Genomic DNA, 15,926 nt, shown 5'->3' with positions numbered 1-15,926 from the left:
TCAAATCGCAAGCTCTTGAGAGATATACCGCCACCATCCCTGTTTTTAACATTTTTCCACAAAGCGACCAGTTTTATCCATTTTGACAGTAAACCAGACTCTTTAAACAAAAACGCAGTGCCGTACTCAAACCTGCGTGCGATAGCCTTTGTTTTTGTCATGTTTATCAAAGGAATTCCTCAAAATCCATTTCCCTCTGGAAGTTTCGCTCATTTAGCTAAAATTCAAGCTCATTTTCTCTGCATTCCGCTCGAAGAGCTAGTAAATCCAGCAAATTCAGTCAACAACCCTGACTAAACTCTGCAAAATTTGTTTTTAACCATAAATTTTACACAGTGAGGCCATTTCTATGTAAGGCTCAGTCTGCAATTCCCTGGGAAAGCCTCAGAGCTAGTACTCAGTGTTATGTTGCTGCTTAGACCCACATTCAAATCAAAGACACAGAGAGTTTAAAGATGGAGACTCCAGCAGCCTTGAATGTCACCCCTCTTAATGCACCCCACAAGGAATTGGAATCACTACCTTTAGCTGATAGGGATTATCTGATCCAAGACTTGGTTGGTGACAGAAAGCACCTGTAGACATTCTGTGAGCTGAGGAACAGTTATCTGAATAACAATGATTTTTATGGGATATGGGAATCAAATTTGCCCATATACTTCCTCCCCTCTATCAATATTTTCCCTGAGATAATTCACCTTTGCTGTGAAAACTATGAACCAACTCAAAGGGCAGTCAAATCTCCATCTGGGAGCATCCTCTTTCATATAACTCCTGACTCCATCAATCAAATGCTAAATTTCAAACCAACTCAGCTGCTGTTCCCTCTTTCTATGAAATTCTTGCTTGATGAAGGTCCTAAACTCTCCAGCTCAGAGATAACCCGAATTGCCCAAATATTTATGAGAGTAGATCGCCAGCCTACAGAGCCACCTCCTTTTCACTATGTATGGTTCAATGAAGTGGGTAAATTACTGGTTGATATGATATCCTATGTTCTAGGTTTCAAGACAAGTGAACATGTTGATGAAACTATATTGGTCTTACTGTCTGCATTTACCCTAGGGCAGCCCCCTGCTGTCAAATACAATTATGCCAAATTCATTGCCAGCAAGATACATGACCAACTATTGAAACTAGATAGGGAGGGAGTCTTCAAGTATTCATCCTACATCTATCATCTGTTCCCGTATTATCAGCCAGACTGTTTCCAATTCCCCATCAAAAGATTGGACTCTAAAGGAGAAAAGAAGTCTGTGATTTTTTGGACCTCAGTCTTTCATGAAGTCCACAACTCTCCGTACTCTTACTGTGAGTTCATTGACATGTTTGTCTATCCAGTCTCTTCTCTCCTAAAGAGAAATCCTCCTCCTAGACTGTCTTATGATATGCAGAAAATATTGCAGCTCTCAAAAAACTACAAAATAGGTGACTGGTACTTCTACCAGAATCACATTGTCATCAGGATATATGGCTGTGAATTGTGCCCCTACAGGCTGCCAAGATATGTGCCAATGAGACTGTTTGCCTTGGAATATTACAGGAAATTTATCAATTCAGATTTGACTCATTTCCATAGCACCAAGAAAAAGGCTCAGTTGAAATTCAGAGACCAACTAGGCCCCTATGTCATGAAAAAAAAAGAAGGATGGCAAGATGTTGATCAGATATTGGGTGAAAAACTCATATTAAAAAGGATCTTTTGGTGGGTACCCTATGACCCAAATGGCTTTATCAATGCAAGAAAAATAAAATATAGGCTGTCAGCTTATGAACATTACAAAATCCCATAGATAGAAAAATTTTCCAACCAAGATGAGTGGGTAGAAGGCACACTAGTTGAACAGTTCACTAAGGAAGAGATAATGGAGCAAAATATGAAAAATATGGAAAAGACTCTTGACTTGGATTCTTTTGGGCAGGTGTCTTTCAAACTGCCATAGCAAATCGGAGAAGGCACATCAATTGCTGCAGCTTCACAAGCTGCCCAAGAAAGGACTACACCAGCAGCAGGGACAACAAAAGGCAAGGAGGTAGTAGATACAGAGCCAGAAACAGTGACAAACCAGCCGACTACCTCAAAGGAACAGGGTCAAGGGCAAGCCCCTCCACTACAGACAGAGGCACCACAGATACCAACATTACAGACTCCTCTCAATGAGGAAAGAAGCAAGAAGCGGGATAGAGAAGAGACCACACCTGCAAGTGGGTCAACAGTGCAGCCAGAGGGAAAAAGGCAAAGAGTAGATCCTCTACCTGAAGAGGAAATTAGTGAAGAAATCATAGGGAGTCCAGAGAAAGAGAGGGAAACCAGCCAGAAAACATCCACAAGCTCTCACAGACAAGAAACGGAGAGGCAACATGGTATGGAGGTGTCCTCCTAAAAGCAGCAAAGTAAGCAACCATCTGGTATTAAGGGAACATTCATGGAAATTAAAGCCCAAAATGAATTATTGTGAATACAGCTTTATGATCAACTTCTCAAAAAAACACCCTCCAAACAGCAAAGACTGATGGCAGCTTATGACATTAAGGAGGAAAAAATGATCTTAAGTCATTTCAAGCCTAAAGTTCAGCAACCACAGACAGCTGCGGACTACATAAAAACAAATCTAGAAGTCCTCGCCAAAGACATACACCCAATGGACCAAACTGCGCTGCACAAGCAAACAGGCGAAATGGTCTATGCTACATTGGCAGACAAGGCAATGCTGGCCCACCAATTGAAGGAGTCATTAAGCAATACATCTGCCCAATTGGATTTAGAAAGAATATCTTCCTTGGCTAAAGACAACAGAATAAAGACCCTGGAGGAAATTATTGTTGAGCTAGGGCATAATCCTAAGGATGCCAAGGGCATCAAAACCCTCATAAGGAAAAAGGAAGAAGATATTGCTGCACTTAGAAAGCAATTGAGGCTGCCTGCAACCATGCACCCACAAACTACAGAACTTGCACAAGAAAAGGCAGAAGGAGATACGATGGATTTTTTGATGAGGATGAATCAAAGGATAATTCAAATGGAGCAAGAATTGGAGAAAGCATTGCAAGCCAAACAGGGAGAGTCGACCTCCCAGCCACCTGAAACAGCTCCAACAGTTGCCACTGTCCCTCCCACACTTGTAGCAGCAATCCCTCCTATCATCCCAGCATCAACAATAGGTACATCAACCACGGATGCTTCAGCAGCAGCAGCAATAACAACACCAGAATCTAGCATGAGTATGGAAGAAATGATGAGAGCAGTAAAACAGCTAGAAGTCCAAATGTCAGTGCTGAAAGAGGCCAAAGAAAAGTTGGCCAAGCTAGAGGTAAGCTATGACAAATCCAAGATAACAGTGGTTGAAAAAACAAGAGAAATAAATGCCTTGGATAACAAAATAAAATCCTTAGAAAACGAGCTTACTCTACATAAAACTTTGTTTGAAATCAAGACAATTCTGTGGACCAAAATTGGCCAGTCTATCACTGACCAATGGCAATCAATTCAGATGATACATGAGCAAATAGAATTGATAGAAATAGCCCGAGTAGAGATTCAAAGGGCCAAGGCATCATTGGGAAACATGCCTGAGCAGGCCAATAGACTCATTCAATTTTTGAATACTCATACCAAAGAACAACTAGCAGCTCTAGACATTAGGAATAGAACATACACCATTTTGATAGTGAAAAAGGTGCTGACCCTGAGGAATTTTGTTCAAAATCTAGAAAGAAAGTGCCAAGAAATGCAGACAGAAATAAATGCCTTCAAAGAAAAGTTTGCAATGTTGCAGAGCAAAGGGTTACCTAGCTTATTGACCAGCAATGGAAGACTGTTAACACATGAACAATATGTTAACGGGGTAAATACCTATGTTTCCAATCAAATTACAACATCATCAAGCATTTCAGAAGACATAGTGCCTCCCTCTGGACAGAGTCTATATGACAAATTAGAAAATTTGTTCTACATTGAGCATGAGATAAATCATCTTTTTGAAGTCCAGCCCAACTTCTACAGGTAAACTGAAGCTGATGAGACACTAATAAAAATACAAAGACATCAGTTGCCAACAGACCAATGGTGGTAGGGGATGCTGGAGGTTTTCTGAGGTAATTTTGGTTCTTTTTCTTTTTGATCAGCTACATGTCAGCAAACTCAAAATGCACTGCCACCTATCAAAGAATGAAACGCAGAAAGAGGAAATCAGGTTGGGACCGCAGCTCATTAAAGCAAGACCAAGCACTGATGACAAGGCCGGGACAGCAACACAACATGACAACAAACGCAGGAACGCAAAGTAAAGACGCAGCTACCAGCCGACTCACTCAGTCCAAAAAGTCAAATATATCTGACAGACTAAACATCTAGCACACCAACATTTACTGCTGCATTCATTTCTCTCATTTACTTCTTCTGTAGAGTAGGTGAAGGAAGTTATTGCTTGATATCTTATCTACATGATATTTTGTATCTCCTTTTTGTATAAATGTCTCCCCATGAGATGTATTCAGGGTTGGTTATTTTCTCTCTAGACTGTGTTGTAACCCTGAGACTGTTTAATACAAAGGCTGTTGAAGTTCACTGCTGCTGGACAGTCTGAATGTGGATTTGATGTTCTGGGACCTGCTACAGAATTCCTGTGTCTTTCTATGGATCAATAAGTTATTCTAAACTGCGTTTTGTGTCTTCTGTGTTTGCAAAATTCATATATGTTTCATAATCTTAGTAATAGAGAAAAAGAATAGCCGAGAATTTGTTTAAATACACTCTGTGTTCAATCTCTGTTATTAATTATGTTTTCTTCAGAGTTAGCATAAACAGGAATTCTTAGCTGCTCCTGTTTCCACTGATTCTTTCACTTTGAATATTGCCTAGGAATTCTTTACTACTCCTTGATAATATTCATGCACCTTCCCTCTACCAACATGATGAAGGATTCTTAACTGCCCTTCATCCACTGGCTTACATTCCACCAATTTCTAGATTTTAAAGTTGTTCCAAGATTGATTATCTTGCTCTGTAGAAATGCCCTTTATTAAAGAAAACACTCTCAGTAGTACTCATTGACCCCATTTGTCCAATGGTATAAACTGTTTTAGACTTGCATCCCAGCTCTGTTTAAGATCACCATCCAACAAACTCAAAACCAAACCCTGTGCATCATAACTAGCCTAAAATACTTCAAAATAAAGCTAAATTACAAAGAGAGAGCCCTCTCTGGTTGCAGATTGGCTAGAATCTGCAGCTAAAAGACTGGTTAGTGGTTACCTCAGCCGTATTCCCCCCTTAGAGCTTTCCTGGGGAACAACCTGAGTGATAACAGAAGTGAAGAGGCAAAAGATAGAAACACTTGAAGAAGCATTTGCTGCTGTGGATCGCTTGGTAGAGCACTGTGATGAAGGAACTAAAGAGAAGAAGAAAAACACTGACAAGTTGAAAGAGAAGTCTACAAAGGAGGAGCCTTCAAGATCGTATGATAAGATGAAGATGAAGAAACTATTGAAGTGTTGGATATGTGAGGAACCACATATGGTGAAGAATTGTCCTTCAAGGCCAAAAGTGGTTGTGATAGCAACATCTAATGCGAAAAAGAAAGAAGAAACCTTTGTTGGGGTCATGCAGATTCTAGGAGCTGCGGTGGCTATGAAAGCGGTCTCACGAAGAGATCCTGAAAGAAGCAAGTTAGAGTATGTTGAGATGAAAGTTGGGAGTGATGCAGTACTCATAATGGTGGATAGTGGGGCAACTCACAACTTCATGAGTGAGGATACTGTGAGAAGGATTGGAATGAAGTTTTTACCAGTGCTGGCACAAATGAAGGCAGTGAATTCTCCTCCAGATTCCGTGATTGGTGTAGCTGAGAGAGTGGATGTGACACATGGTGAATGGATAGGGAAGGTTGATTTCACTGTGGTGTGGATAGATGACTACAAAGCTATGATGGGTATGGAGTTTATGAAGCAATTTGAAGCTATGGTAGTTCCCCATATGAAGAAACTGTACATTTATGATGGACGAGAGGATGTACCTATTGGCTTTCCGATTGTAGGAGTCACAAATGCCGAGTGTAAACTGACAGCAATGAATATGGAGGATGACAAGAGAGATGAAGAGGCCTATAAGTGATTGTATTCTGCAGAGACAAAGCTTATGGAAGAATCACATGTGATCCGTATATTGTCTGATAGTATCTTAGATCTATCAAGGAGACTAGAGGCAGTGGAGATGGATGAGGATGAGGATGAGGATGCTAGGCCGAATGTTCAAATAGAGGATCGAGAAGCATACTTGTAGAGGTTAGAAGTGGAGGATCCTGATAGATGGATTGAGTTGATTAGTGAGGAAGAGGGAGAGCCTTCAGGCTCCACTTCCTCCTTATCTTCTTAGACTATCATGGAGATGAGGCTCATTGTTAGCTACTCATGGCAGTGAGTCTCCAACATTTTGAGCAGGCATCTAGGGGTGAGATGACACAGATTGATAGGTAGCATGCAGTGATGAGTCATGATGATGTAGGGGCATGATTTCTTATGGAGGCGATGCACGGTTGGATTAGCTACCGAAGTAGTCACCGACATGAGGGGTACCGCACATGATTTCTTGCAGATTTTGACATATCTATGGCATGAGGCAGGTCGAGAGGTGGACACATTTGGATTACCCATACAAGCATCTGTGTGGTTTGACAGTCTTGGTAATGGTGATTGCCGGGATGGAGAGTTGTCGAGGATGACAACCATTTAGAGTGGGGGAGTATGTCAAGCCCATGAGTTGGTAGTTTGTGTGCGATGGAGTGGGGCGATGCGCCCTTGGTTAAACACGACAAGCTGGCATGCGATGAGTTGATGGGTAGTGAGTCGGTGCGACGAGTCAGTGAGCGGGCAAGTTAGTTGTGATGTATGTTGCGCCGATGGGATGAGTTGGTGTTGTGATGAGTTGGGGCAATCAATTAAAGCCGCCTGGGACACCAGTTGTGATGAGCCAACGGAGAGTCGAAAAGCCGAAGAATAAAAAATTTGGCTAAGTGTGGAGACTTTATGATGGTAAGCTTATACAGTTCGAAGTTGGGCAAGTAGACCCGGCGGGGCGATGACATGGGCGAGCTGACGTAAAGTGGGGGCATTGTTAGCCGAGTTGAGAGGTTGGTCTAGGCAGGCCGACCCACGTTATATCCTTGGAGAGGTGTATAAGTAGAGGACGCCATGGAGGAGAGAAGGCATCACTTCACGTTAAAATCATCCAAGTGTGAGTTCAAGGAAGAGGTGGACGAGCCAAAGGGTGGGCGAACGAGTTAGGTGAGGTGCAGGAAGCTCTTGACCGAAGCACCAAGCCGAGGGAGCAGAATGTAGTTTTTGGGTTTTGTAAGGTGTAGGTTGGGCACGTCGGTCCGATGGGCGAACCGGTTAGGGCGTCGCTGCACGGGGTGGGCACGTTTACCCGACGGGCGACTCGTGGAGGGTACCATTGCACGACAGACCTGAACGACGAGTTTCTATGGGTAAGGCTGCGATTAACGCTGCGGTAAGGTGCGTGAAAGTACGAGTGAAATGCCAAAGTGTTGGGCGAGCTGCGGACAGGCGCTAGAACGACGACATGCCAAGAGCAAGGGCTGAACGGTGTGACGAGTTGTAGTAACCGGTTTGTGCGACTAGTTAATGTGTGGGGTGACCTGGGTAGGGTGTCTATGCTCGACGAGTTGGGCGTCTTGTCCTGACAGGGGTGGGCGCTCCTGAATGATGGTTCAGGCACTGCTGAACGGTGTAGGCTGAACTGTGATTTTGCCAGAAATTGTAAGGAGGAAGTTGGGGTTCCTTTACAAAGATTGTACTTGTATATTTTGTAAAGATTATTATTATCATTGTTGGGTAGACTCTTATCAGGGAGTTGCCCCTCCCATTAAAGATTGTATCCGTTGTGCACATGTTATAAATGATAATGATGATGAAAGAAGAGTAAGTGAATGCTTTTGCTGTGTTATGAATGTTAAATTCTTAGAAAGTGAAAAATAAACTAAGCATGGAATGTTAGGCATAGTCCACACTTGAAAGTATTATTGAAAAGAAATCGGGTGGTGGTGTCGCACCTGCCTATGAGCAGTTGAAAGGCTACCGCCAAGATAGGGGTGTGACATGTCCCCTTTGCTCTCCCCTCCCCCTCCCTTAGCCCCTTCCTCCCCCTTCCCGCTTCCCCTCCTCACCCTCGACCCTCCCCTATCCTCTACCCCTCCCTCGACCCCTGTGTCGCCCCCTCCCCTCCCTGCCTAGGCCCCAAGCTAGTGGCCAAGAGGCCACAGGCTGGGGGCCTAGGTGGGGAGGGGAGGGGGGGTGCGTGGGTCGGGGGAGGGAAGGGGAGAAGGGGGCGCGGGGGTCGGGGGAGGGAGGGGGAGGGGAGAGGGGAGAGCCGAGGGTGGGGAGGGGAGGGAGAGGGATTGCGGGGGGGAAGGGAGAGGGGTGGGCTGAGGGTAGGGAGGGCGCGGGCCGTAAATTTTTTTTTTAATGTATTTTTTTAATTATATTGTTTTTTTTATGCTTTTTCTTAATTGTATTATTTTTATTATTTATTTTTAATTGCTTTTTTTTTATAATTTTTTATAATTGTATTGTTATTTTTTTTTTAATTTTTTATGTTTTTTTTTTGTTTAATCGTATTGTTTTTTCTATTATTTTATATATATATATATATATATATATATATATATATATATATATATATATATATATATAGATATATTCATTTTTTTCTTTTTTTTTTTAATTTTTAATTTTTAATTTAATTAATTAATTAATTATTTTTATTTGAAATTTTTTAAAATGTTTAGAATTTTTTATTTTTTTTATTTTTTATTTTTTAACTTACATATTTTTTTTATAATTTAAATTTTATAATATATATATATATATATATATATATATATATATATATATATATATATAATTTATTTTTATAATTGTTTTGAAGTTATTTTTATTTTTATTTTATTTTATTTTTAGTAATTATTTAACATTTTTTTTAAATGATGTTTTTATTTTTTATTCTTAACTTAAAAAACGTTTTTTTTTTTTAATTTTTATCTATTTTTTCTTAAATCATATATATATATATATATATATTTTAATTTTATTTAAATTTTTCATTTTTACAAGTTAATTCTGATTTTTTTTTTTTTTTTTTTTTTGTTACACTTTGTTTTTTAAATGTTGTATTTTATTTTTATTTTTTTTATTCAGTTTTTATTATTTTATTATTTTTTAATTTTACATGGTATGTTTAATTTTTTTTACATTTTATAGGTTTTTTTATGCCATTACTATATATTTTTTTTTATTTCATTTTTTTTGTCATCATTTATTTATTTATTTATTTTACTCGTTATTATTTTTTATTTTTATTTTTTTTCAATATTTGAATTTTTACATTTCTATATATTTTTAATATTTGTTTTTTTTTTGTCATGTTTTTTTTTGTTTTATTACTTGTTATTATTATTTTTTTTCAATATTTGAATTTTTGTATATATATATATATATATATAGAGTCTGTGTTGATGCTTGTCTAGCAACCCGATCCCATTATGTGCAATTTGATAGTTGATTTTAAATCTTTCGTTATAATGAATAGAGTCTGCCCTACAATGTGTTAATTTCGTGGTTGGTCCTTAAGTTTTCATTACAATGGGTTGAGCTCACCTACACCGTGTGTCAATCTTATAGTTGTTTTGTTTTGTTTTTTTTTTTTTTTTCTACAATGTATCAAGTTGTCTTAGGCTAAGATTTCAAAATCGCTATACATTTAACATTTAAAAAAAATTACTCTTGGTATAATAACTCTTTCATTGAGGTGTTCATTTTTAAAGCTTTTTTAGTCATAATTTTTTTCCATAATGTCATGCTTGAAATATTTTGAAAATTTAAGATTGTTTTGTAGTCATAATATTTGGTTTTAATTCCATGGTTGAAAAATTATCAAGATTTTAATGTTTTTCTATGTCGTTATATTTTATCTTTAATGTTATGGTTGAAAACAATTCTAAATATTTTTTTTTTTAGCACCATGCTTAAAAATTGTTGGAATTTTAAGGTTTTCAAAGAAGTGATATTTTAAATTTAATATCATGCTTAAAAATCGTTGGAATTTTAAGGCTTTTCAAAGACGTGATATTTTATAGTTAATGTCATGCTTGAAAATCATTGGAAATTTAAAGTTTTTCAGAGTCATGATATTTTATTTTTAACGCTATTATTAAAAAATGTTGAAAATACATCCTAAAAAAAAGGTCGTTATTTGGCATCAACACTTTTTGATTTCAAGGTGTTTTTTGCACCAAACAAAATGACTTTTATTGTTTTTTATTGTTATTTTTAAAAAATATTGAAAATTAATCTAAAAAAAATGGTGATGCAGAATCAACAAGTTTTCTTTTTGGGTTGTTTTTTCATGTTTTTTGGGCTCGAGTACCTATTTTCAGGTAATAGTTCTCGTTTGATCGATAACTATGTTAGAAGTGCATTGTGCTTTTAAACTGACATTTGGTTGCCATTAGTGTCCACTCTATCTCCAGGCACATCATTTGTTGAGCAGTCTCTCAGGAGTATAGGTATCATGGGTTCCAAGAGAGTTGGATCAAAGGACACTGTAGAGAGAAACACTGGAGACGTGGTTGAACATGTGCCAATAAACTTGCCCATCTATGTAGACACGCAGTTGTTCGTAGAGAAGGACATGAAGATCACATGGCAAGAGATAAAGGACATATTCGCAGGCACTTTCAAGGAAGATCTGGAAGATCGTCAAGTCTATGTCAACATTCATAAGTCAGGCTTGTACAGGGTTGCATGCAGGTACTCCACCTTCCCATGTGCGAATATCATTCACTGTGTTGTCTCACATACTAATCCCAAGATAATGACATTGAGCAATGCCAGTGGACCACAAATTTCCACCTTCAAGAAGGAAAACTACCACTAGATGTATCACTTGCAGTAGTCGGTGACCTACATGGATGCATTATTCTTCACTCCCAACAACAATGTGAACACAGGAGATATCTTGAAGCGTTGGGTAAAAGAGCCATCAAAGTTCAGGACGACACCCAACCAGGTCTATAAGATGAAGTCACTCAGGAAGGCTTACCAACTCCTGGTCATATTTTCATGTCGTTTGTATGGCTAAGAGAGCACGAAGACCTTCCCATAGAGTTGGGTTGTTAGGTTGGATCAATTGGAAAATGAAGGAAGGTATTTCAACTGGTCAAAAATGTTGGCTCTTCAGCTAAAAGTGCATGTGTTAAATGCCCAGAATTTGCCTAAAGATTGATAAGCAAGATTCTATATGTCTGCATACTTGCTTGATGAAATCTGTTCCCAACAATAGTTCCCTCGCATGGGTTGGACATGGACACCATTAGGGGAAGCTATGAATGTTTATTGCAAGATTCTCTCTGAGTGCAGCTACCGAGGAGTCATGACGAGGCTATCTAACCACTTCATCACCTTGCTGTACAAGATGATATTTGAACAAGACCCACCTTGCATGTCCTAAGAAAGTGATGCAGGCATTGCTAAACATTGCAGATTGGTATGCCTCACCTAGTGACACCTTCATCAGGATGTTTGGTGCGGAGAAGCCTCTGCATGAGCTACCAAGGTTTGTCATAGACAAGCTGGTCATGCAAGAGGTTGCATAACACATCTCCATAGGGTTATCAACAGGACTACATAGGAGGAAGAAGGCACCATGGCCCATTCTTCCTTTGTGGATTGGGTTGTACGAGATCCATACCTTGAAAGATGTAGATGTCGAGATCGAGGACTTGAAGAAGTTCAGGTTTGGCACCAAGAGCTTCAATCCGTACGATTCGACTGCATATGCAAGAACCACTGTGTGAAGGTGTACTTCCCATGGGTCCACGGGGCATGTCATTGGCCAGAGGAAGATACTTGGAGGTATTGTTATAACTTCTCTAGGTTGAATGAAATGGTCAGCATGGCTATAGAATGGAAAGAAACACTACATGCAACAACAACAAGAGTAGCAGTGAGCAACAAACTGACAGAAGACAAAGGCAAGAGGAAGATTGCTGAGAGCGCAGAGTTTGAAAAAATCTACAAGTTCAAAGAGGATCCAATTGTTGAGATAGTAGCTTTGGAGATAGATGCAAAGAGGCAAGAGTGTGATAGGAGAGTAAGGCAAAAAAAGAGGGAGAAGAAAAGATTGGAAGAGAGGAAAAGGAGATTGCAGGAGATAGAGAAGAAGCTGAAAGTTGAACAAGAGCTCAGGAGGAGAGAGAATGAAGAAAGGGAGAAACATGAATAAGAAGAAGGACAAGGTGAACTATCAGAGCAAACTATGTAGATACAAGTTGAAACAACAAAACAACTAGTAGAGGATGAACATGGTGAGAAAGTGCAGGTTCGCGAGCTTTCTCAACAAGTTGAGAAGTTGGTTGAGGTAACAAACATGGAGACAGAACTAGAGCTAGAGGACCAAGCTATCGATCTCATGCCAAGGGCATCCGAGGTTGTACAAAATTATCTGCCACCTCTAGAACCACAGCCAGTCTCGAGTGAGCAAGGAGAAGTTGTTCTCCTTGAAGATGATCCAGAGATAGATGTGTACAATCTAGTATTTGACGAGACATAGTAGAGGATTGTACAAGCACGAAGAAAGCAACTCCTGCATGATCACACATCACCTATGCACACATAGGAAAGGGTGATTGTACCAGATGTTAGAAGACATCTAGTTGCCATGGCTGAGGCTTGTAAGGCTTATGCAGAAGCCATGAGTTTGACAATCAAGTTATTGATAGTAGAGAATGAACGAATGGCGAAGGACTTGCGAGAGGCCAGGAAGAGAACAGAGAAGCCTGGGAGATTCGCTATGGAAGAAATGAAGAAAGAAACACTGGCAGAGATATCAAATTTGGAAGGTACCATGTAGACAATGTACAATAGATTTGTTACCATGCACAAAGCAGTTTTCCATTTATACGGTTTTTTGCTAAAGTGCGTGCAGACAACACAAAATCTCAAAGACATTCACACTGCTATTGCGCACATGCAAGAATGGACAATGAAGTGCAATGGAACCTCACTTTACTTGCATAAGAAGATGAACCCACAGACCGAGCTAGAGAAATCATGGTTTCAGATGTAGACCCAAAAATGTGAGAAGCTCCCTCCGCTCATCACTAGCACTTAGGCTTCCTATGCACGATTTTTCAAGAGTCTGGATGTCATAGTGCGAATGCACAAGATCCCTTCCATCAAAACCCTCACCCAGGCCATGAGGAAGAACCAAGTCATGTTGGATGTTGATATGTACATTGGGAAATTGATGCACGAAGCCACCAATGATGACTTGCATCTCAACACAGAAAACATCCAGAGATACATCAGTGGTCTAACCACACTCAAGGCAATACTATGCATGCTTCAGGATGAGCTGGACAGAGGTTCCAAAACCATGTACTCAAAATCCACGGAGGAAAGGGTATGCCTTGAAAAAGATGCCATCAAAAAGCACGAGGACACAATAGAGCAGTACAAAGCGTGGTATCAGTTCGTCATTGAAGATCACCACGAGGAGGTTACCAAGTTGGTCTTCCCCCAAGACCCCGAGTGATTTTGTTTGTCTTGTCAGGCTGACTCAAGCCTATTTTGTCCCACATGGGTATATGTGGAAATTGTATTATTGTAAATGTACGATAAGTGAAATTCCAAGTGTCATTAGTGGAATGTGAATAGTCACTATTGTAATGTGAAGAGTCATAAGGGTAGTCCAAGAGTCAAAGGGGAATGTCAAGGGTCACCCCACCTGTTGATAGTGTTGGAATTGCCAACATTCAGAGGATCTCCTTGATGTGAAGTTCCAACTAGACCTCACACCGTTTGGTGTAGGAGTCACATCCGGTATGACGGACCGGTTGCCATTATCTTAAAGATTTGCCTTAGCTCTTGCTTGTCAGCACATGAGAGTGGTTTACTTTGTCTTCGAACAACGAGATTCACGTGCCTGGTGAGTGCTTAGTTTTGCTTGTGTCAAATTTCTTTCACTGCTGAGGGAGAGGGTGGAAGTGAGTCTCAGGTTGAAAGGGAATAGTCCCAACTCTACTAGAGACACACAATACAATAGGACATGTGCAGCTTTCGACGGAGTAGTCCACATGGATGCGGCAGTCAAAAACACAGGGTGAACAGATAACACATACAACACCGAGCGAAATAGTCCACATAAGTGCGATGAACGTTATAACAAGTTTACAAGAATGAATATGTCGAGTCTCCGATAGGATAGCCCACACGGGCGAGACAACGTTAGAAACTATTACAACACATTTCCAATAGTTCAACTATCTTAATATAGGTTAAAGAAACATGCATTACAAGCGTCCAAAGAATAGTCTTAAAAACAAATACAATACATGTGTAAAAATGTGTTGGCATGTTAATAGGCTTTTGAATTAAGTGAAAGTTCCAAGACACATCCGTACACCATTACCTCACTAACCTTGATAGCAGGTTGTTGAAGCCACTCCTCTCTCCTCAAAGAAAATATTACATACTCTCAAGGCTATGTGGGAGGAGCCAAGGTGAAAATTCCTTTTTCATGTACAAATGAGGGGTATATATAGCCAAGGGTGAAACTGACCCTTGTGGCTATTCAACTTCCCTCATGACTATTTGACTTACATGACTCTTCAACTTTACATGTGGGTCTCTTAGACTTCCACATTACATTACATTAATTACAACAATATAGCCCACAGTAGTGATGTGGCTGAGATGATTCATGACATGAATTGATGCAACATAACTGGTATGTTCATGCTGCTGGTGGTGTCCATGTCGAGCTACAATTCTGCTAAGTGATGAGTGTGTTCTTGGTGTATCATAGCTTCACCTCTGTATGGCAAGGTGTGTAAAGTCTTCGATGGTCTTGGTGTTCGCTTGATGTGGCATGCATGTGCATGTGTCTCCTTCACTTGCTACTTGGTGCACTTCGTGTGTTCATCCATTTATGAACAAGTCTCCTAGCATGCACTCCTTGTTCATCCCATTCGTCGTTGTGCCATGTCTCATCCATGTACCTATATCTGCAATCACTCATGATGAGACAACATCAGATCCAGAAATTTCCTAGTCTACCATGATGCATTGTCTTTCAATTTCGGATGCAGGTGACTGGGAGAGAGGATAAGGCTCTACAACTGTGTAAGGTAGATTTCAAGCCAGGATGTGGGCTCCACTAACTGTCCATGAAAACTATGTAGAGGTCAGTGGGAGGCTCGGATGGGCAATTCGGATCAACAGTGATTGTCTACAGGATATGGCTCGGCTAGAGGGAAGGTTTGTGCAATTTTTTCAGGGAGATAATGCAGGTAGCAGAGGAAGACTGATAGTGAAAACTGCACAAATTCTCTGGGGTGCTGACAGCAATCTATAGGAGGTTGCTGGTAAAAATTGCGCAATTTTTCTGGAGAGTTGGTAGCAGGCTGCAGGAGGCTACTGGAAAAAACTACATAGGGCTGGGAGGCTGGCTTGCTGGACATCCTTGCGTAGTTTTTGAGCTGAGTGGGATGCTGGGCATCAGGGAGACTCCTCATGAAAACTGTACAGTTTTTAGGAAGAGAAGCATGCGAGTTCACAAAGTGACTGACTGGAAAAACTGCACAATTCTTTAGGGAAGTGCAATGACAGGCAGTGGGTGTCTGTCCAGCATGCCTACACAGTTTCTTCAATCAGCAAAAGTGGGCATGCTTGGCAGCTTCTGCGTAATTTTTTAGAGGAGTGAGTCCTGGGGTGACTGCCCGGTCAAACTCTCTGGTTGACCAACTAGAGGCTTGATGGTGTTTCTTTTGGACAACACCAATTGAGATGTATTATTGAGAAACTTCTGCGTTGTTCTGGTGACAGTCAGTTCGGTCGACTCTAGGATTGCG

This window comes from Pinus tabuliformis, chromosome 3_2, assembly GCF_031772625.1.
Source record: "Pinus tabuliformis cultivar Carrire ecotype Pingquan chromosome 3_2, CPIR1, whole genome shotgun sequence".
Lineage (NCBI taxonomy): Eukaryota > Viridiplantae > Streptophyta > Pinopsida > Pinales > Pinaceae > Pinus > Pinus tabuliformis.
Note: the sequence above shows the minus strand (reverse complement) of the source record.